Source organism: Oryctolagus cuniculus, chromosome 1, assembly GCF_964237555.1.
Source record: "Oryctolagus cuniculus chromosome 1, mOryCun1.1, whole genome shotgun sequence".
NCBI lineage: Eukaryota > Metazoa > Chordata > Mammalia > Lagomorpha > Leporidae > Oryctolagus > Oryctolagus cuniculus.
This window is the reverse complement of record NC_091432.1, coordinates 178959436-178981134: the sequence shown is the minus strand read 5'-3', so window position 1 is coordinate 178981134 and position 21699 is coordinate 178959436. Positions and strand designations below refer to the sequence as shown.

Below are 21699 nucleotides of genomic sequence, written 5' to 3'. Positions count from 1 at the left end.
ACAGTCACAGACTACTCCCAGGTATGGTGCACCGATCAGGGTGTGTTTTCTGGCCTCCAGTCATCCTGCCTCACAAAACTGAGACATCTTGCCTCCACTTTAATTGTGGAGTGTCTGGAGTGCCCATTCTGAAGTTCAAGCAGGTCAACATTGCACCGTTCTCAGTGCCCAACCCCACTTGGAACTAAGAGAACTGGATTCTCCCCTTGCTTCTGCTTTTGCTAGCCACTATAAACTTTGTTCATTTTGGCTCAAATATGTGATGACAGATACTTGTCTGCAGCTTTCACGAAGGTGTACAACTCAAGTGAAATAAAATGTCCCAGATACTCTCCTAGGATTCTGCTGCTTTCATGCACAACACTTGGGTTTATAGTTCTGTTCGTCTGTGCAGTGATTTACTTAAAACCTGCCTCCTCCACTGGATTGTAAGCGCCATAAGGCCTATTTTGCTCACCACTATAGCTCCATGCAGACCATCCTAACAGAGAGACTGGAACATAGCAGGCATTCAGTGAGTATTTTCTGAATAAATACAAGAATGAGAATATAAAATACTCTGAAAACTGCAAATGCTAATGTCAGAGACCACTATTATTATAAGACATCATGTAAATACCAAGTGATTGGTTACTGGGTTGCCCTGTTCAACCAATTTATAAAATGTATTTAAAAACTCTCCTCTATACAGGTTTTAGGTATCTCATTTCTACTGGATTGAGTATGGTGCTTTTAGTCATTTCAGCATGGAGCCAGCCCAATATTGCTTCTTAGGAAAATGGATTTTTTTTATGTATGTATATGTGAGGGCTACTTGTATTTTATCTTCATTTACAAGTTCACCAATTCATTTATACACTTAAGGACATGATGATAAATATGGCCAGTGGTCCATGTATTCAGTTCATTGTCTACAACCATGTGATGGGGACTACAATGGAGAGGGACATACACACAAGAACCAGTGGGGCCACAGAGGAGGGAGCATTCTCTTTGGAATGAGGTAGAGTTCTGTAAAGTTTTGTGAAGAATGGGTCTGGATTTTCCAGCAGAGCCAGATGCGAAATCTGTCCTGGGGTCTTGGCAAGAATGCATGATTTCATGAAGGAGGGAAGATAGATGAGTGAAAGGACAGCTGAAGTCATGCAGGAGATAAAGCTCCGTTACCTGCACCTCGTATTTCAGCTGCCTGGGTATCTGCAGAAGGAGGTGGCTGCAATGAGCTCCTTTCAACTCCAGGCACCAGGAAGGACCCTGGGACCCATGGAGATAAGTGGATGGGTCTCCACAAAGGAAGGTCAAGAAGGGAGTTTCAGGCTGATGCTGGCCACTTGCCCACTTCTAAGAACAGGGCAAGAAATAATCTTCAGTGCTTTTTCAACCAATTTGGAAATGTCAAAATGCAACAGAGGACTTAATCTTCACATGTCACAAAGATGTTCCAAAGAATGGATGGGATGATGGACATTTTCCTGCTCTCCAGGATGCACAAATGCACTTTGGCTCAAAGCAGGGGACATTGTTAAAGACAACATTATTCTTCCCCAAAAGCCAAACCAAGTGCTTTTGAAAGCCCCTGACTGTTCTGAATGCTTTGCAACCTATGCATTTAAAATCATTTTCTAAGCTGGGACAATGACACAAACATCTGTACAACACAAGCTGCCGTGGATGAAGTCGGGCTGCCTGGTCTAGTTGTGCTGAAAAGTGCTGTTGCAGAGTGTTTTCATTTAAAGATTCTTATTATTTTTTAAAGAATTCTTGTTATAAATAAAAAAATTATTATTATTATTCAAGTGCATGCTGAAAGTGAATCATGCTATTCTTATATAATTTTTCATTGGATTGTTGCAACCCATAAAGAAATCCAATTAAATTTCCCTTGCAGGCACAGGGCCTCATTCAGGGGGCCTTGAAAAAGCTGGCGTGTTGTATTGTATGGCAGGTCGATGAATCAAGAAGCAGAGAGGGCCTGTCCCATTTCTTGTCCTGTGTGACATGATGTGAAGAGAGTCCGCCAGCAATGTTTCAAAGAACTGCATTATCAGACAACATAAAGGCGCTCCGTCCTTTCTACTGCTGCACCACGGAATATGCACAGACCAGTGTCTCCATCCGATGAACAGGTCTGAGCACCGCATGCTTAACATATTGCTTTCTGGACCACGTGAGCATTCCCTGTCATTATCCCGGAGACATCAGACTCAGGGTCGAGGCTAGAGTGTGCCAGAGAGAAGATGTTTATGAAGATGTTTCAAAGGGAATGTCCTGGAAACAGGCGTGTGTTTTCACCCCACCCCCACCCCCACCCCCCCAAAAAAGAAAGCAGAAATAGTGTGTCATAGAATTGTATTATTTTACATTACTTTGTGTCTTGGCTGTTATCTGGCTTGTTTACGCATTCACCTTCATTGATTTATATATAACGTGGGGGTCTCAATTATTTCTAGACATCCAGGATTTTTGCTTTTAAATAAAAATTCTGCACAAATAGGCATGCAAAAGGCATACACACATCTTTTTTCCCTTATCTTTCCTTCAGCATAGCAAAAAAAAAATCTTCTAAACTTGAGCCACGCAATGGAAACTTCCTTAAGATGTCAACCATGTTGAGAATTCCATCTTCTTGCTCCCTGTCAAACTAGTTGTGGAGAACTCAGGGTCGAATGAAAACAAAGCAAAAACACTGTTAGGCAGAGGAATAAAAAATACTGCTTTTTGCATTTCTTTTCCAAGTGCTACCTGAACGCAGTTTCACATTCTCCTCTCCTGCTGGTTTTCCTGTCTTGTTTGTGTATCAGTTTTCATGATGCATCAAGAAAGCAGCAGCTCCCTAACTGTTCTCTTGCATCCTCTATTAGCAAACACTAGAAACTTATTTTACTACAGCTGGAATTTCATAGGACAAGGATAGCCATTCAACTCTGCCCTTTCATTCTCTCTCTCTCTTGGACTGAACAGGCATATCTCACAATTAAATTTTCACAATAATTCACTTAGGCTATTTCCCTGCCCAAGACATTCAGGCTTGCATTTGTCTTGCTTCAGCACAATGCAATGATTTGACTGGTGACGAGCTTCGCAGGCAGATATAATTGTTTTATGTAGAGAGAGTCTTAGGGAGCAAAGCAGGCCCGAGTGTCGATCTGAGCTGGATAATTGGGACGCTGCACAAGGCTGTTCCAGCTCCAGTGTTGGCAAATTATTGATGTGACAGAAGCATTCTTTTAAAGTTGGAATTCTGTAGTGAGGGTGAGAGCTGATCATTGTCTATCCAGGAGGAGCCCAGTGAAAGGCATAAAAATGGGGCCAGTGGGGCTCGTGTAGTGGAGCCCTCACTCTTTTCAATTCTGGTTTCTAAATTCCTTATCACAGAAAATTTCCTCTATTTTTTCCTCCGAGTGCAGTTCCCTAAGCCTGAACGTATCCAGGTGAATGTAGTTGGAAGAGTCCCTTGCATTTAGACCATCTACAACCCAGATACGCCTGTCTGTCTGTGCATGTGTGTGCACGTGGGTGTGGCTTCCCTTCAGAGGAACCCCAAATTGTCCTTGAATCAGAAGTCAACTCTGCTCACACACCAAGTCCTAAATTGGACACAGACTCTCTCCCACAAACTGACCCCAGGTACCCGAGAAACCAATCTTGATGAACTCTCAAATTTGCCCAGGCCTCAAGGGTCACACCACAAATCAGCCTTTGCTGAATTTGGCCCATGCCTTGGGTTTTCAGTGAAACTTGAGCCCAGGGGCAAGCCTTCACTTCAAATGCAGTTGGGGACATTTCCTCCAAGATGCTCATGATTTTGTTCTTCTTACCAAGGCCCCAAGACACACCCCCATACACACACACACACAAACACGCTAGAATCACAATTTCATTAACAAGGAAAACTTTGAAAGGAATTGGGTTTCAGTGACTCCATCTTCTCCTGGAGAAGAAGTGTAACTGACTGGTAACTGAATTATTTCTGTAAGAAAAACAAGTCAGATGCTGAGAGTTTATTAGAAATTGAAAAATAAGATCAAGCTCCAACGTGTTTGCTCTTTGTGATGTGAGGTTTTCATTTTCGTCAAACAGTGCTGACGAGATGTCCACTGGGCGGGAGGGGAAGTGGAACAGGATGCATACTGGTGGAAGGACTCTTCTCTTTGTGCACACCCATTGTGGGTGCCCAAAGACATGTGGGCTCTAGAGAATGTGTCCAGATAACTCACGCACTGCAAGATTCACTCCACATCTAATCAGGCCGTGTATTTGTCCTGAGGACTCTCTCTGCACTGCATTTTGCCATTTGTAAACCCAGAGCTCTCATCACTGTGCACAGAATCAAAAAACCCCAAGTGAGCTTAAAAATAATGTCTTGGGCCAGCGCCGCGGCTCACTAGGCTAATCCTCTGCCTGCAGCACCGGCACACCGGGTTCTAGTCCTGGTCAGGGCGCCGGATTCTGTCCCGGTTGCCCCTCTTCCAGGCCAGCTCTCTGCTGTGGCCCGGGAGTGCAATGGAGGATGGCCCAAGTGCTTGGGCCCTGCACCCCATGGGAGGCCAGGATAAGCACCTGGCTCCTGCCATCAGATCAGCGCGGTGCACCGGCCTCAGTGCACCGGCCACAGCGGCCATTGGAGGGTGAACCAATGGTAAAGGAAGACCTTTCTCCCTGTCTCTCTCTCTCTCTCTCTCACTGTCCACTCTGTCTATAAAAAAAAAAATAATGTCTTGGGGTCGGGTATGTGGTGCAGTGGTTAAACTGTCACTTGGGATGCCTGTATTCCATATCAGAGAAACTAGTTCAAGTCTTGGCTCTTCTACTTCCCATCTAGCTTCCTGTTTTATTTAAAGCACACTCTGGAATGCAGGAGACAATAGCTCAAGTCCTTGGGTCTCTGCCACCCATGTAGAGACCTGAATCCAGTTCCAGGCTTCTGCTTCCATCTAGCCTAGCCCTGACCCTTGTGGCCATTTGGGGAGTGAACTAGCAGATGGAAGATCTTTCTCTCTCTCTGTCTCTCTCTCTCTCTCTTCCTTTACAATTTAAAAAAGAGAAAATAAATTTTTAAAACATGTTTTTAAGGCCTGACACTGAGGAGTTTGCACCCTGAAGACCCATCAGGATGAAAAGGCACACACACCAAGTCTTAGGTATTGGGCAAAAGAAGAAATTAAGGAATCTTCATTATGTGAAAGCTGAGGGAGCTGGAGCCATGAGAAGGCCTCTGAGAGTGGATGTCAGGATAAGTCACCAATGCCCTTCCAGTGGGCAGAACTGCTGTTGGTAAGGAAATGGGATTTCAGAAAACCTCTGACAAAAAGAAGAAGGAGCTGGAAAATCTGTGAGGAATGAATACAAAGCCATTCCAGCACAGGAGTAGAAGAAGAGTGAGAAGTGGTAATGACCTTATCTTGGAGGACACAAGGGGAGGATCAGGTTAGCAAGTTCTTAAAAGACTTCAAAGAGAACAGGGGACTTGGTCCCTTTCTCGGTATAAAAAAGAATTTTGGGGTGGGATGTTAGGATGAAGCTATACGAGCACATTTCAAAAAACTGCAAGAAGTTTGGAAAACAAAACCCGAAAGAAATAGAAAAATAGGGGCCAGGGTAGTGGCATAGTGGGTTAAGCTGCCAACTTCAACACCAGCATCCCACATGGGTGCTGCTTTGGGCCTCAGCTGCTCCACTTCTGATCCAGCTCCCTGCTAATGTGCCTGAGAGAGCAGCAGAAGGTGGCCCCAGTACTTGGGCCTCTACACCCACATGGGAGACCTGGATGAGGCTCCTGGCTTCTGGCTTCGGCCTGGCCCAGCCCTGGCTATTGCAGCCATTTGGGGAGTGAACAAGCAGATGGAAGATCTCAGTCTGTGTCTCTCCTTCTCTTTTTTGCAACTCTGTGTTTTGAAGAAATAAATGAACCTTAAAAACAAAAAAAAAAAAAAAAGGAAAAATAATACCTAGAGGCTGCTGGCACTAAACCACTAAACTAAAAATAAAATAAAATAAAATAAAATAAAATAAAATAAAATAAAATAAAATAAAGTAAAATAAAGGATGGGGCCATGAAGCTCATTTTTGTTCAGTAACTTCTAGAGTTTCTAGCAAATTTTTACAAAGAACCAAAGAAAGATACCTTAAGAAAACACACACACACACACACACACACCCATAGAAAATGCCTAGGCCCAGCTACAGGAAACACCCGAGAACATCAGTTTCTTTGTTGTTGGAGAGCTAGGATGAGTTGTGACCCTGCAGACATCCCTTGGGTGGGGGGAGTGTGTGACGTATTTGATGCAATGGTCTAATGTAAAGAGTGCCCCAAGGCACAGGGTGGCAAACTGAGAGCTCCCAAGCCATCTCCCTCCACATGAAAGGACAGTCTGAGGTTAGGCAGGAAGAGAAATTTTGAGAAACTCACTGAGCCTCACATCTGAACCTAGATGGACTGCAGCCAGAAAAGTTGACCTAGACTGCAGAGTGGGGCAAACAGAAGACAAAGAATGGAGTTTGTCTTAGTGGAGCCATGAGAAGATGTCATCAAGTCTTTCAAAAAATCATCCCAAGCCAGTCCAGTTCTCCAAATGAGCCCAGGCAAATACCATTGGAGAGGCATCTGGGGCTGCCAAGCAGTGACCAGACATTATGAGCAAAATTAGTCAATTAATGGGCTCTCCTGTCTCATGGCTGGATTGCTACACTTGCTGCAGCAGAGCTGCAAACCCACCCCCTGCTGTCCCCGGGCAGGTGCTCCACCAGGTGAGTGACAGCAGGGTGATGGAGGGAGGACTCAGTGGATGGCTGAGCTAGGAGGAGCTGTGATCAGCTTTTGCTTTGCTGGAAGTTTCTCCTAATATACACAACAGATAACCTTCCAGAAGTGATTCCCCATCTACATTTAAGTTCCAAGCATTTCCTGAATGGGTGATTTTTATATAGTGTCTTTTTTTCCCCACAGGTTAAAACTATTTTTTTTTAAGATTTTCCCACAATGAACTGAGACCCTGATCCATGCTTTCAGTTACTACAGCAAGTTTTGCGTTTGTAGACTTGAAATTGTTTGAAAGATCTTGTGTTATTCCTCTATACCACACAGCTGACAAATGACAGTCAGGTAGATGAACACCAATCCCCAGCTTACAGGAGGGACGGCCAAGGTGAAGAAGTGTCAAGTAACCAGTCTGCACATGTGCAGAAACCCAGCAATGGATTCCTGCTTCCAATACCCACTGGACTACCTCTGCCAACGGTGTACTTTGGGCTATGTTAAAGAATGCTTTAAAGAGGGAAGAGCAAAGACACTTTGCTCCTAAATTAAGACAAGTACAGCTGTTAGTTTTATATGCCACAGAGAAAATAAAAATGCTGCCTGTTGTGACATCTGTAATGTGACTGATGGAGGTGCCTGAATGGATGCCACTTCAAAACACAAGGCAAATAACATAATAGTATCATTTGCAGTATTAATAAAAATAGTCCAACTAAACTCAAGAAACACATGTCACGTGCTCTTTTTTTGGCCAGGCTTTGAGCTAGGATTTGTAGAGACTCGATTTCATTCTTCAAGGGAGTTATTCTCACATTTTATACAAGAGGAAGTGTGGGGAGCAACTGGGAGCAACTCGGACTAGACTAAGTTACTCGAATTAAGACTTATTCTATGCATCTGCTCTCCCACAATATGGCGCTGGGAGAGGAGAAAACAGCTTCTACACAGCTGCCTCCAGTTCAACCAAGAAACAGCAGGACCTGCTCCTGATTGGAGGAGAGCAGCGTACTCGGCGTGTGGGCAGCCGAGTTGGGATTGGCGGAAGAGGACTATAAAGGAGAGGAGAGACAACATGCACCAGGAACATCTAAGGGGAACACCTGAGGAACACCTGTGCAGCCCCCGAGAGAGCTGGCCGGCGGTGTGCTGCTCCCCCGCGGAAGTGGGGAAAGTGGCAGGGGGAACCGCCCCTCCACGGAGGTGGAGGGACGGTAGCCAACCCGGGAAGGACCAGCAGCAAACCCGGGAAGGGCCGAGCAGACGGAAGAACAGCGCAGGGTCCTGTGTCGTTCCTCCACGAAGACGGGGAGCGACATAATGGTGCCGTGACTCGGATATGAAGCCTAGGCAGGGTTCTGTGTCGTTCCTCCACGAAGAGGGGGAGTGACAGGAAGTTGAGTAAATGAAGGCTTCTGGGGGTCTAATTGGAAGGAGAGCCAGGATCCTGCCCTATTTCCCACCACCCACCCAGAGCTATGGAGGAAGAGGAGACCTGGCCCAAGGACTTCATTTGGCCATCATTTCTGCAAAGAGAAGACAGAAACCTCAGAAGAAGGCATCAGGAGTCTGGGAGATGGCAGCTGATGCCATAAGTTAAGTGACAGAAAAGCAAGGAGGGGCATCAATGAGTGATCACATCCCCACCACCCCCGCCACCACCATCACTCTCTGCAAATATGTTAGAGGAGACACTCTAAAGAGAAGGGAAAATGGACCTGACATTCCAAAGTTTATCAGCTGGGATTCATTTTGCCCCAGAGCTGCCCAGAGACCCTTCAGTGAGAAGGGAAATTGTGGCAGCCCATGCTTGAAATCTCGGGAGCATAGGGCCAGCGCTATAGTGCAGTGGGCAAAGCTGCCTACAGTGCCAGCACCCCATATGGGAACTGGTTTGAGTCCTGGCTGCTCCACTTCCAATCCAGCTCTCAGCTATGGCCTGGGAAAGCAGTGGAAGATGGCCCATGCCTTTGGGTCCCTGCACCCACGTTGGAGACCCGGAAGAAGCTCCTGGCTCCTGGCTTCAGACTGGTCCAGCTCTGGCCACTGTGACCATTTGGGGAGTGAACCAGCAGACGGAAGCTTGCGTGCTTGCTCTTGCTCTCTTGCTCTCTCTCTCTCTCTCTCCCCCCTCTCTGTAACTCTGCCTTTCAAATAAATAAACAGACCTAAAAAGGAAGGAAGGAAGGAAGGAAGGAAGATAGATAGATCGATCTCAGGAGCAAATTGAGGCTGCCTGACTCTTGCGGGACACACAGCAAGAGATGGTAGAATCTGCACAGCAATCCCAAAAGGCCTGGTTCCATCTGCCAGGGAAGTGTGGGAGCTGCATGCGTCACTAGCACAGGGAGTGAGACCATCCAATCCATGCTGACTTCCCTGGGTTTTTACAAGCAGCCAAGCAGGCAGCCACAGGCCTCTTGTCCAAGGCTCCTGCGTGGCTGGCTTCTGAAGGAGTGCTTCCCCGAAACAGAGGCCTCTTTCCTGGCTAAATGTGTTGGTTCAGCCCTGCTCATTCTGCTTGTTACCACGACAGTGCTAATTCGAGCATGGCTCACTTCAAAGTTGACACTGATCTTCCTCATAAGCAGTTGTTTTTCAGCCAGACCCATCAGTGGCTCCGTCAGCCCCTTTCAAGCATGGCGCCAGCTTTTCAAAATGCTGACAAGGGTTCCCCTCTGTTGCCTAGGACAAGCCACGGTTGTCCTTTCCTGAGCATGTAATTGTCTCCTGGGGTGAGCAGATCCCTCTTCTCCTGTGGGCCCAGCCACCTGCCTTTCCCATCACAGCAACCGGTAGCTCAGACTCCAGTGAATGCTGGGGAAAGGGGAGACAGTTTTAGAGGCTGCAGCCAGAACTAGGTTATGAACCAGAATAAATGTAGGCCCACTTAGTGATAGCCACTGGGATCTCTCAAACAGCTGCCTGGGACAGGCCATCCCTGGGACTAGGAGAGTAGGAGGGTTTCCTTTTCTGTTTCCAGGGAGGACTGGCCTGTGTCACCCCAATGGCGATCTTAGTCCTCTTCAAGGCATTGGTTCTCCGACTTTCCTTGGCACCAGGGGACCTTGTCAAATACACGCATTTCTGGGCTCCTTCCCCAGAAGTTGGGATTCAGCAAGTCTGGGGAGAAGCCCAGAGAACTGCTTGTTTGACAAGCTTCCTGTGTTGCAGACACAGGTGGTCTTGAACTACACTCTGTGAACCTCTGTCCTAGAGTCTCAAGCAAACAGAAGTCCAAAGCTTCCCTTAGGAACTTGTTGGGGAATTTCAAAAGCTTCAAAAATTCTGCCTGAGGTATCTGTTCCCATGGATGTTTGACGTGCACAGTGACATTCCTCAAAAATAAATGCATTTCTTTCAGCCAGAGGAAAATAAGAGCCAGGTGTCAGCCCCTGTTTCTCTCTCCAACTTTCCCATCCTCGTATTCTCTCGGGTTTATCTTATGATGGGAAACTCCTGGGTTCCTGGAGCACCTGTGCCAATCAGGACTGCAGAAAGGGGTAGGCATGTGGCATGAGCCCCCGCACTGGGAAAGAGAGATCTGGGGTTAAGTCATCCACCATCCTGACCTGGTCCCCAGGGGCAGCACTGGGATAGGCATGACCACTGAGCTGTAATATGTCTCTCTGCCACCTTGGGCTTCCCACCTACACCTTGTAGGCTTGTTTGGGGCTGCTGCCAAGTCTCCCCTTTCTCATCCTTCCTATTGTTTCCTCTGAAACTCTACTGGATCTCGGGCCTTAACTTGGACCATGCACTCCTCATTAAGGCCTGAGCCTCCCATAGAACCAGGAGGGGATCATGCCAGTCACTAATGTCACTGGATATTTGCATGTCTTCTCCTTCTCACCTTGTATTTCCTGCACCCCTTTTTGTAGAAGGACTGCAAAGCTAGTCCTGGTCAATGAGTTGTGAGTTGGACTTATGAGTTATTTGGGGAGATAAAGCCTTTATTACTGGTATGAGACTGCCTAAAGCTCTCTTTCTCTCAGGCAACATTGGCTGGCAATTCTTGAGATATGACAGTTGCATCAACACTTGTCCCCAAGTGATGATGATGAGCCGAGAGCACTTTGCTGATGTGCAAACACTTCCACATAAGCAAGAAACAAATCTTTCTGGTTTTGAGTCATTGAACTTCGAAGCTTGTTTATCATCATAACATAACAGTCTATCCTGGTAACGTAAGTCCTCTTGCTCTTTGCAACTCTGGCTAATCCCCTTCTCTGGTTCTTGGGTCTTCTTTTTTTCTCCCAAGCTACTGGCTGAGAAACTTCCAGGACTGATGAAATGGACAGACTGAACAAAATAATAGTGCCACCCTCCCTGCCCATTGGGTTCATGACTCTCCCCTCCTCTGCTTGCACTTCTTGACTTAGTGCCATTTGTGTTTGTAACCCAAAGGACAGGGTGTCCCAATCTGGCTTGTGCCTCTCCAACCAAGCAAGTTCCTCCAGCTCATAGCTAAAACCCTGGAAAGGAGGCTCTGCCAAGATCATACTTCTTTCTCTTCCTCCTGGCCTAGTATTGCCACTGTCTGATCCAAGCCTCCTCAGAGCCTGTTTGTACAACGACAAGGGCGATAGTTATCTTCGTGATTTCTAGAGTTATCTTCATCACTAGAAGTTTTTGCTTCGACTTGGGAAATTATTACAAGTATGTCTACATTCACTGCCTCTGTTTTTCATGACAATGATACCATAACTGCTAGAAATAATTCATTTCCTGCATTTGTCTCTACCTCGTGTTCCAATTCCTAAGGATAGTTGGCAAGTGAACCCCCTCTGCTGCAAGTTTTGGCAACTCACGTGACTATCTGGTTTTGCAATGATGACAAATGAAATTACTGCAGGTCCTGGAGCTTTAGTCCCTGGAAACCATCAAAAGGATGACAGCTCCTTCTATTTGGCTGTAACAAGCTCTTCCAGGCAACTAATCACCAGACAGGGTCTTCCATCCAGAATGTGCAGTTTTTAATTTTATTTTGAAGAATTATCGGTGCCACCACAGTACTGGGTTTTTTTTCTACATCAAGGATTCCAAGGTTGTAACTCAGTGTAAAAGAGTAATCATAATCCCAAAGATACAATGACATAAAACACAGAAAAAAAATTGGTAAATTAGTGATATGCTGAAAAATAAAGTTTCAGAGCCTATGTATGTGTGAACAAGCAATTTCTGCTACAATTACAATAAGTAAAAAAGACAGCACTAAGATTCAGTAGAAAAGGGGTTTTGCTGGAGAACACAGTCCTTTCTTATGCCTTTTTCTATGACTTTCCTTTGCTTCTGCACTCAGTGGAGGGCTAGCATAAAGCAGGTGTTCAACCGATGCTTAATGAGTCTGAATTTGATGAATATGACCTTATGCCTAAATGTCTGTGCATAGGTATTTGTGTGATGTGTGATAAAATGTATGTTTGTGTGTATGTGCTTAGGGGGTATATCCCAGCATACACATACTCCTTTACACACACATTTATTATGTAAAACACAAATACTAAGCACAATAAAGATATGTGAACACTTACCCAAATATACATACACACATACACACAATCACATATGGCACAAATATAAGAGAGATAAAGATATGTTAACACTAAATATATAAGCATTCATTTGGTTTTTTTTTCTACAAATATTTGTTTAGTGCCAGCCATCTGCTAGCTATTAATCTTGAGAAACAAGTTCTGTATTTGAATGAAGGAGATAGTAAATATACTCACATAAATCTTACAAAGAAGAGTAATATGAATGAATGGAGAATGATGGATGGGGGGATAAAGGGGTGAAGGAAGCTTCTCTGAGCAGATATCTGAATGAATCAGGGGTTAGATGTGTAGTTATATGTGCTGAAAGCATTCCAGGAAGATGAACCAGCAAGTTCAAAGGTCCTGAAGCATGAGCTGTTTTGTGCATTAAAGAAACAAAGATGCCAGGTTGAGCCAAAATGAAGAACAATGAATGTTAAGAAATGAAGCTTTGAAGGTAGGCAGGAAAAAGATATGGGAAAGACTTTGAATTTTGTTCTAAGAGAGAAGGGAAACTACTGGAAGATTCTAAGTAAGAGAATGATAAGATTGATTTAATTTAAAAAAAAATATTCCCCTGCTGCAGTATGGAGAATGGGTTGTAGATTACACTGGGTACACTGAGTTCCATTCCCATGATTAAGACTGAAAGTAGACTTCCACTTCAAGTCAGGGTGATGACCAGGGTCCTGCATGTTTGATTTTTCAAATGGATTCCTGCCTTTGTGTGACTCTTTTCTCTCAAAATCTCAGCGTAAGTACAGAGCAATAAAGTCAATCAGAACACCAAAGACTGTTGCACACAGACTTGAGGACTTATGGATGGATTTCTGGAGCTCTAGAAGATGGGGATAGAAAACAGTAGAATTTGTGCTACCTCCTAGCCCTCAAGTTTCTATACAATAATTCCCAGCTTTGAAAAATGAAGACACAGGCCGGCGCCATGGCTCACTAGGCTAACCCTCTGCCTGCGGTGCCAGTACCCTGGGTTCTAGTCCTGATTGGGGGGCAGGATTCTGTCCCGGTTCCCCCTCTTCCAGTCCAGCTCTCTGCTGTGGCCCGGGGGTGCAGTGGAGGATGGCCCAAGTGCTTGGGCTCTGCACTCACATGGGAGACCAGGAGGAAGTACCTGGCTTCTGGCTTTGGATCAGCGCAGCACGCCAGCCATAGCAGCCATTTGGGGGGGTGAACCAACGGAAGGAAGACCCTTCTCTCTGTCTCTCTCTTTCACTGTCTAACTTTTCCTGACAAAAAGGAAGGAAGGAAGGGAGGGAGGGAGGTAGGGAGGGAGGATGAAGACACAAATCAGATCCACATCGACAGCAGCTCCACTTCTGAGCATTAACCAAGGATGAGCTTTCTTAATTTTGGACTCCTTCCTAATTTCAAAACTGCCAAGACAGTTTCAATAGGAGGAAAAGATCTTTCTGAGACCCCTCCAAATTAAAGCTTTTCTTCTGCCACTAAGAACCTCATAGGATTGTTTATTCAGCATAGGCACGCTCTTGCAGCCTTTTGAAAAATACAAAAGACCTCCAGATCTGTATTTTTGGAACATGAAGCTGGAGTGAGAAAGAGAGAGGGAAAAGAAAGCAGCAAAAGAAGGTTGAGGTCATGGGGCTGGTGGTGGCTTCAGAAAGGGCTTTCATGCTCCACCAGGAAAAAGAAGGCTTTCTCCTCGGTCTGACCTTGCAGCTGGAACCACTTTTCCAAACTAAAACTTTCCTGTGTGATAATTTTTTAAGAACCTTTGTTTCTCTGATCTTGGTTTCCTCCTTTGTTAAAAGAAAAGGGGGTTGGACTAGATGACTTATCCATGGTCCATTTAGCTTTAAATTCTGATATTTGGAATTACACACAAAGAATTCAGGACCAGTGAACCAGTCCTATAACAAGGAGATGCAAGCATGTATCCTAAGACTCACCCTAAGTGATTTTGTTTGTTCTTCCATAGTTCTTTGCAGTTTTTATACTATTTTCAGTAAGGACATGAAGGTAGAAAAGAAGAAGAAAGGCAGGAAGTGTTGAAGGAAAGGGGGAAGGTAAAAAATGCAGTTGATATCCACTAGATAAAAGAATAGCCTTCCTTTCCAGTATCAGTGGAAATACAAGTTTCCTGCTTCATTCAAGGTATCCAGTGTATTATGGGGCTACAACGTTTGGTGGCCCTGGATCATGCAGTAACTTTTCTGCTCACTCCATTAACTCCAGAAAATCCTTGTCTCAGAAGACACTTTCTGGGGCCAGCTCTGTGGCATAGTGGATAAAGCCACCATCTGCAGTGCCAGAATCCCAGATGGCCACCGGGTTCGAGTCCCAGCTGCTCCACTTATGATCCAGCTCTCTGCTATGGCCTGGGAAAGCAGTAGAAGATGGCCCAAGGCTTTGGGCCCTTCTCTGCCTCTGCCTCTCTGTAAGTCTGCCTTTCGAATGAATAAATAAATCTTTAAAAAAACAAAAAAGACACTTTCTTCCTCCCTTGTGGTTTCCTCTAATACCGGTGGGGATAGAGCCGGTGACTGACCTCTACAATGGGCCTTCAACATGGCAAGATGTTTTTTCTTGTTGTGAGCAACTCACAGCAATATGAGACAGCTGGCCACCCTGGGGAACCCTCCAGCTATTTCTGTTTTTCTTAAACTGGACTAGTGTTCCCAGAAGAGTGGATCTGGTGAGCAGAGGGATCCTCTTGGAGATATCATTATTGGGACATAGTGTTATTTAAACAGTTCTCTGAAACAGGAAGTAGAAAGCAAGCCCAAGATTTTATGCAGATGATGACACCAATCGATTGACTTATTCAGACCTAAGTTGAATCTTCAAGAAGCCCACACAGCACCATCTCTGATTTCATTTCTGACCATAATGAGGTTCTATCTCCCTTGTAACTTGACCATCTTGGCTCAAGTTGTGAAACACCTGTGGTATTTGAGTCTTGTGGAGCCAGTGGCTCCTAAAACTCTGAAACCTAAGAAGCAACATCTGTCTGTTTTTCTCCTCTTCCTGCAACCAGTCTGTGGCACTACCAGGGAGCAAATGCTGAGTAAGGCCCGGTGCCTTACTTACACAGCAAGGCAGCCAACACGGCACCTTCCGCATGTGGGGCTTTCCTCCAAGCCGGCTGGCTTCTCATTCCTGTCCCTGTCACACAGTGGGAAGGAAATTTATTAGGCGAATTTCTTCTATAAGACAAAGTGTAGGATTCTCAGAGATTGGTGCACACTTGACTTTTGATCAGCAACATGTCTGGATCAGGATTCGTGACGGCTGGAACATTTATCTCATGCTTACATACAGTCAGAGGGAGGTCAGCTAACAGGAACTAGGATGGTCATTTACAGGCCTTTTTTGTCCAGCTCAGTACAGAAGGTGCAAGTAGAGAGAGGAGAGGCCTTGAGATCTGTGCGGGAAATGGAACCCTGTAGGGCTGGAAGCAGATGAGGAGCAGGGTCGTAAGCTTTTTCTTTACCCCCACTTTCTTGGGTTCTTGACCCTTGTCTTGGGAGCTGAAACTGAAAAACTGCTTTGTTTTCTAATTCAAGATTATCATTCTCCAAGTTTCTTTCCTGGGATTTTAAAGTTTTCTTTCTTTTCTCTATTTCCCTTTTGCTTGGAATCAGAAGGATGTCCAGGCCCCCAAGTGCAGGTGGGAGAGGAATGGGGTCCTGTCCGAGGCAGTGAAAGGAGGCAGCAGATGATCTGGTCCCCTGGGGGCGGATGGGCACCTGGCTCCCAAGCTCTGAGCGTCAGTCTCACAGAGAGCTCCATGATGTGTCTGGGAAAGTAGAAGCCCCAAATCCAGTTTGACATCCTTCCTTTGAGGGATTCCTGAGTAAATGAATTTCTATGAAGGATTTCAGAGAGGCCAAGAGAGTGAAAGTGGTTGGGAATGCAACATGCAGGCGCAGAGGAACCACCTGGGCAATGCCTCTCATGCTGGGCACACCCATTACTGCCTGTCAGAGGTGGGCGCTCTGGATGGGAGGCACTGAAAACTGCTGAGCCAAGTGGCCAAAGATGAGCGCCCAGGCTGACTCACTCATCATAGACACTCCCATGTTTCTGAAGGATGGCATGAGCAAGAGATCCACTGCTCATCACCTGGCATGGAACCCCACCCGAGCCCACGTGTTTGTAAACAGCGTCCCTGGGACAGAAGCTGGTGTGCCGTGCTGTGGAACGGCTGAGAGTGGCCTCCAGAACCCAACGACCCTGAATCCGAGCCCTGGCTCTGCTGCCTGCTGGCTGTGTTATTTCTGGCAATTCGTTAATGTTCTTCAGTCCCAGTTCCTAAGCCACTAACAGGGAAGATACTTTGGGCCACTTCACAGGTCTGTTGAGACCATTCAAAGAGGTGAAATATGTACCATGGCTAATTTCACATGTCAGCCTGGCTAGGCTAGGGGACCCGCTGCTTTGTTCAAACACCAGTCTAGCTGTTGGTGGGACTATTTCAGAGGTGGCTGGGAATATTCTAGATGTGATTAACACTGAAATCAGAGACTAGAGTAAAGCAGATTATCACCCATGACATAGGTGGGCCTTTTTGGTTGCAGGTCTTCAGAGAAAGGACCCCACAGCAGGGAGGACTTTCGCCTCTGGACAGCCTTTGGACTCAAGCCTGCATTGCCAGCTCTCCCCTAGGTCTCCGGCCTGCTGACCTGCTCTTGGGGTTTTGGACTTCACCCCCACAGTCAAGTGAGTAAAGTATTAAAAATAAATGCCATTTTCTCACTCACACTATCCAATCTATCTACCTACCATCTATCAATCACCTATTTATCTATCCATCATCTATCAATTGTCTATCATATCATCAGTCATCTATCATCAATTTATCTATCCATTCATATCTATCTATCTATCTATCTATCTATCTATCTATCTATCTACTAGAGCATCTCTAGATCACATCTATTGGTTCTGTTTCTCCAGAGAACCTTAATACAATATATACACAATTTTGAGTACAATTTTTACCACAGTGCATGCTCAGTAAGTTTGCTCTTCTTACCTTTCATTCCCTAAATAAAGCAATTCCAGGGACCTGTAGGAAGGTTACTAGTGGGCCAAGGACAGAGAGGACAGGAGACCTACTCACTGCCTTGCAGCACGTACTTTAGGTAGAACCAGCTCTGCAAGTGGAGCAGCCTGAAACCTGCTACTGTGGGAGGCAGAAAGAGGCTCCCAGCCTGTCTAGGCCTCCCTTCCCTGCTGACCTCGCAGCTCCTGGGCCTGCCCCATCAGCTAATTGGTGGCTCAGGCCCTCACATCTGTACATGGATGCTGGCTTCCACACTATGTGGCCACCCAGCCAGCAGATGTTTTCTCCTGGCCTATCTCCTTTCAGACCTGGTTTTTGTCTCTGGCCCAAACTCCCAGGCACCTTTCTTGGGAGTCCATGTCTTCCTTCCAGAGTCTCCTTGATTCTGCGCTCATCTAAATCATCACAGTCATCAGTCATCAGCTAAGGATGAGCCACTGACACAGGACAGAGACCCAGCTCCTGCTTCAGACCCATCCTTCCCAGTCATTACTGTACCTGAATAGGGGAGAGGGGACCCTGTAGCACTAGGGAACCTGCTGCTCTCTGCTCCAGGATCCAGAAAAGCTGCGTTTTCCTCCTCACCCCCTCTCCAGGCTCTCCTCATCTCTCTGAGAGGATCCCTGCCCTGTGACTCACCCCAAGCTTGGGGCATTTGGCAATCCTCAATCTCCCTTCTCTCTCTGATTGTGGCTCTGGGGACGGACCACTGACAGGACCAGAAACCACCCTGCCAAGCTCCCTTGGGATCTCAGGCCAGGAACCAAAATATGTTTCTTGTGAGCATCAAGACACTTGAGAACTCAGCCGTACCCTCGACATGAGTCTGGCTCTCAGTGGCCGAGTGTGTGAGGGCTTTGGGCCTTCCAAGGCCTCTGACACCAGATACGTGATGATCTCCTAGGCCACACCCTCCTTTTTAAAAGTATGTTTTGCAAGCTCTGCATCAAAGCAAGAACTGACATCCAGAAAATATAAGGAGCTCAAGCAACTCAACAACAAGCAGTCCAGTTAAGACATGGGCAAAGGATATGAACAGACACACGAAAAATGCTCAGGATCACTAGCCATCAGGGAAATATAAATTAAAAACCACAATGAGTTATCATCTCACCCCAGTTAGAATGGGTATTATCCAAAATTCAAAAAATAACAAACACTGGTGAGGCTGTAGAGAAAATGGTACCCTAATAAACAGTTGTTAGAAATGCAAATTGATACTATCATTATGAAAAATGGTATAGAGATTCCTCAAAAAACAAAAAATGAATCTACCACATGACCCAGCCATCCCACTCCTGGGAATATATCCAAAGGAAGTGAAATCAACATGTGAAACAGATACCTGCATTCTCAAGTTTATAGCAGTTCAATCCACAGTAGCAAAGACATGGAATTAACAAATGATGAGCCAATAAAGAAAATGTGGTATATAAACATGATGGAATACTACTGAGCCATAAAAAGAATGCAATCTTGACATTTCCAACAAAATTGATAAAACTGGAAATCATTTTGCTAGGTGAAATAAGCCAGACACAGAAAGACAAATGTCACCCATTTCCTCTTATATGTGGAAGCTAGTTATATAGAGAGTATAAAACATTGTGTGGATATAACATTATCTGGTATATGGCTATAAACATTGTCTTCACTGACTTATACCATGTAAATGACAATTTACACTTCTTTCTTCACCTTATGTTCATGGTTATGAATATACATTTTGTGATATTAACATCCCTGTTGAGAAAAAATATGTGTGCATATATACATAAATATCTACATATGAAGTAAATATGTTGAAATGTGAAAAATTATTAAATCTTAAAATGGAAAAGAGGAAAAATGAAGTCAGATTTAAAAACTTCTTTAGTTGACAAGTAAAAATTGAATAGATTTGTCATTACAACGTGATGTTTTGATATATGTTCAGGAGTACAGTGTAGAATGGCTAGATGAAGCTAATTAACGTACACATAAAGACCTTTTTTTTAGGTGGGAACACTTAAAATCTGCTGTCTTAGCACTTTTAAGTACACGATGCCTTACCAACTGCCATCACCGTGGAGTACAACACTATCTCTGGAACCTATTCCTGGTGTCTAAGTCATGTTTTGTGTTTGCTGCCCAACATCTCTGCTGTACACCCTCCCCCAAGCCCTGGAAACCACAATTCTTCTATGAGTTTGACTTTTTAGATTCTATATTCAAGTGAGATCACGTGGCATCTGTACCTGGTTTATTTCAGATAACATCATAGCCTCCAGGTTCATTGATGACAGGCTTTTCTTCTTTTTGAAGGTCGGAGAGTATTTAGTTTTATAGAGGTCCCATGTTATGTTCATGCATCTATTGGACATTTAGGTTGATTTCATATCTTGCCCATTCTGACCAGTGATGTTATATCCTTGGGAGGGCTGTTTAATACACTGACTTTAGATTCTTGAATTTCATACCCAGTATTAGAGTCACTGGATTATACAGTAGTTTTAGGTTTTTGAGGAACCTCTATACTGTCTTCCATAGCGACTGTACTAATTTACTTTCCCCACAGCAGTGTATGAGGTAGAGTTCCCCTTTCTCCACATTAGTACCAGGACTCATCCTTTTATCTTTTTGTTAATCATCCTCCTAGGCCCACACCCTCCTTTGACAGAAGTGGTGGCTAATGGCCTAGCAAAGGAAAGGGAACTAAGTAAGGCCACACAGTAACTGGGAGCCAGCTTGGCTCTCAAAAAGGAGTCTTCTGGATCTACCTCATTACTCCCCACAGATTGTCTGGAATAGGCCATAGAGATGGCATTCACCTTGCCAATGACCCTGGGTATTGTACCTGACTGTTGTTGATAAGTTGACCCAATTTTTACTCTACCAGAAAGTAGGAGACACAGATATCTCAGTAATTTGTAGAATTCATATACATGTAGGAAAGGAAAAGAGAAGGAATGCCAGAAGAGACCAGCATAGACCTGCCATCTCATCTGTTCATTCATTCATTCATGCTTGCATGCAATCATCCTATTATTCCACTATGGATTTTAGAGGTTGCTCTATCTAGCTCTCACCAGACAACGTCATGGGTTCTATTCTGAAGGCTTCCTGCTGCCACCTTCCAGGCAGGAGGGGTTTCAGTCCTGGGAATAATAACAGCTCTGTTCCTCCCTCCCCGCCAGACACACACACAGCCTTGGCCAAACTAAAGCCCACTATGTGAAGAAGAGGGCATCTGCCTACTCCTCTTAAGTCCTGGGTTCACCCTCAGGGTCTCCCCTCCTCTTCTCAGTGGCTCACTAAACCTAGAAATCCATCAGCTCCAGTAGCTATGGGTTTGAGGACCCTGGCTGGGCTCTGTGGGTGGGCACCCATACTCCACACATCCTCTCTGCTCAGATCCACTCCTTGGGGCCTGCGTGAGCAGCCTCTTCATCTGCCCTGGCCATCACTCCTTGTCCCCATAAGCTAGCAGAGCTAAACCTGCCAAGTCTCCTAGAGTCTTATGGATCTCTCCACCCAGTGTTGGTGGGAGGATGTGGCGATGCACTCAGCACAGTAAAGAAGCCGCTCCCAGGAGGCAGCCCTCTGAGGTCCAAGCCAACCCCATCCCTGAGTAATGTTTCAACAATACCATCAGGAACACAGGGAGGGGCAGTTGGCCCCAAAATCCACTGTTCCTCAGAGAACTGCCACTCACAACCACATCTGGATCTATGAAGAGTCTCAGAGGCCAGTGCACTAGATGATGAGAAGGAGAAGCAAAGAGAAAGCTTCTCTCCCAGAAGAGACCCAGCACCCACTGGATTCTGAGGTCCTAGCACTGTGTGTAGTCAGTGTCCGATCAGTCCACTGTGAGAGGAAAAGGAGCGTAGAGACTATCCATTAGGAGGCTGTGGGTTTTCCTACAGAGGTGAAACTTTAGGGTCATGCCGGCCGTGACACTACCCAGCTCTGTGATGCTGGGAGGGATCTTAACTTCTCTGAGCCAAATCCTTAACATGGGCCAACTTTACCTGTCTTGCTTGTCTGGTGTTAACAGTCAGCGAAAAAAATATACAAGGCACCAAGGCAGTGCCTAGCAGTACATTAACAGCAGTGATGACAGCTAAAGTGTGGGGAGAACTCATCGTGTTTTTGGAAGCCTGTAGCTACTGCATTATTTTACTTTTTCCTTGGTGCAAGAGAAAGGCTGTTAGAGGCTGGGCTGAATCTCTGACTTTATGGCTCAGCTTTCTGCCTTCTTGGGGAGACATGAAGCCCGTCTCCTTCTCCCAGGGGCAAATGACTCAGGAGGGGAAGGTGTCAGGACATCCACTGCCTTAGCACAGCTGTGTCCCCTAGTGTGGACCCCGCAGCACCCATGA

The 21699-nt window shown here is 45.5% G+C and overlaps 1 long non-coding RNA gene across 1 annotated transcript in view; it reads right to left on the bottom strand.

Annotated features, from left to right (window-relative positions):
• Nucleotides 1-21699, bottom strand: part of LOC103347707 (uncharacterized) — a 241277-nt gene that overhangs the window by 88387 nt on the left and 131191 nt on the right. The gene's annotated exons all lie outside the window — the stretch shown is intronic.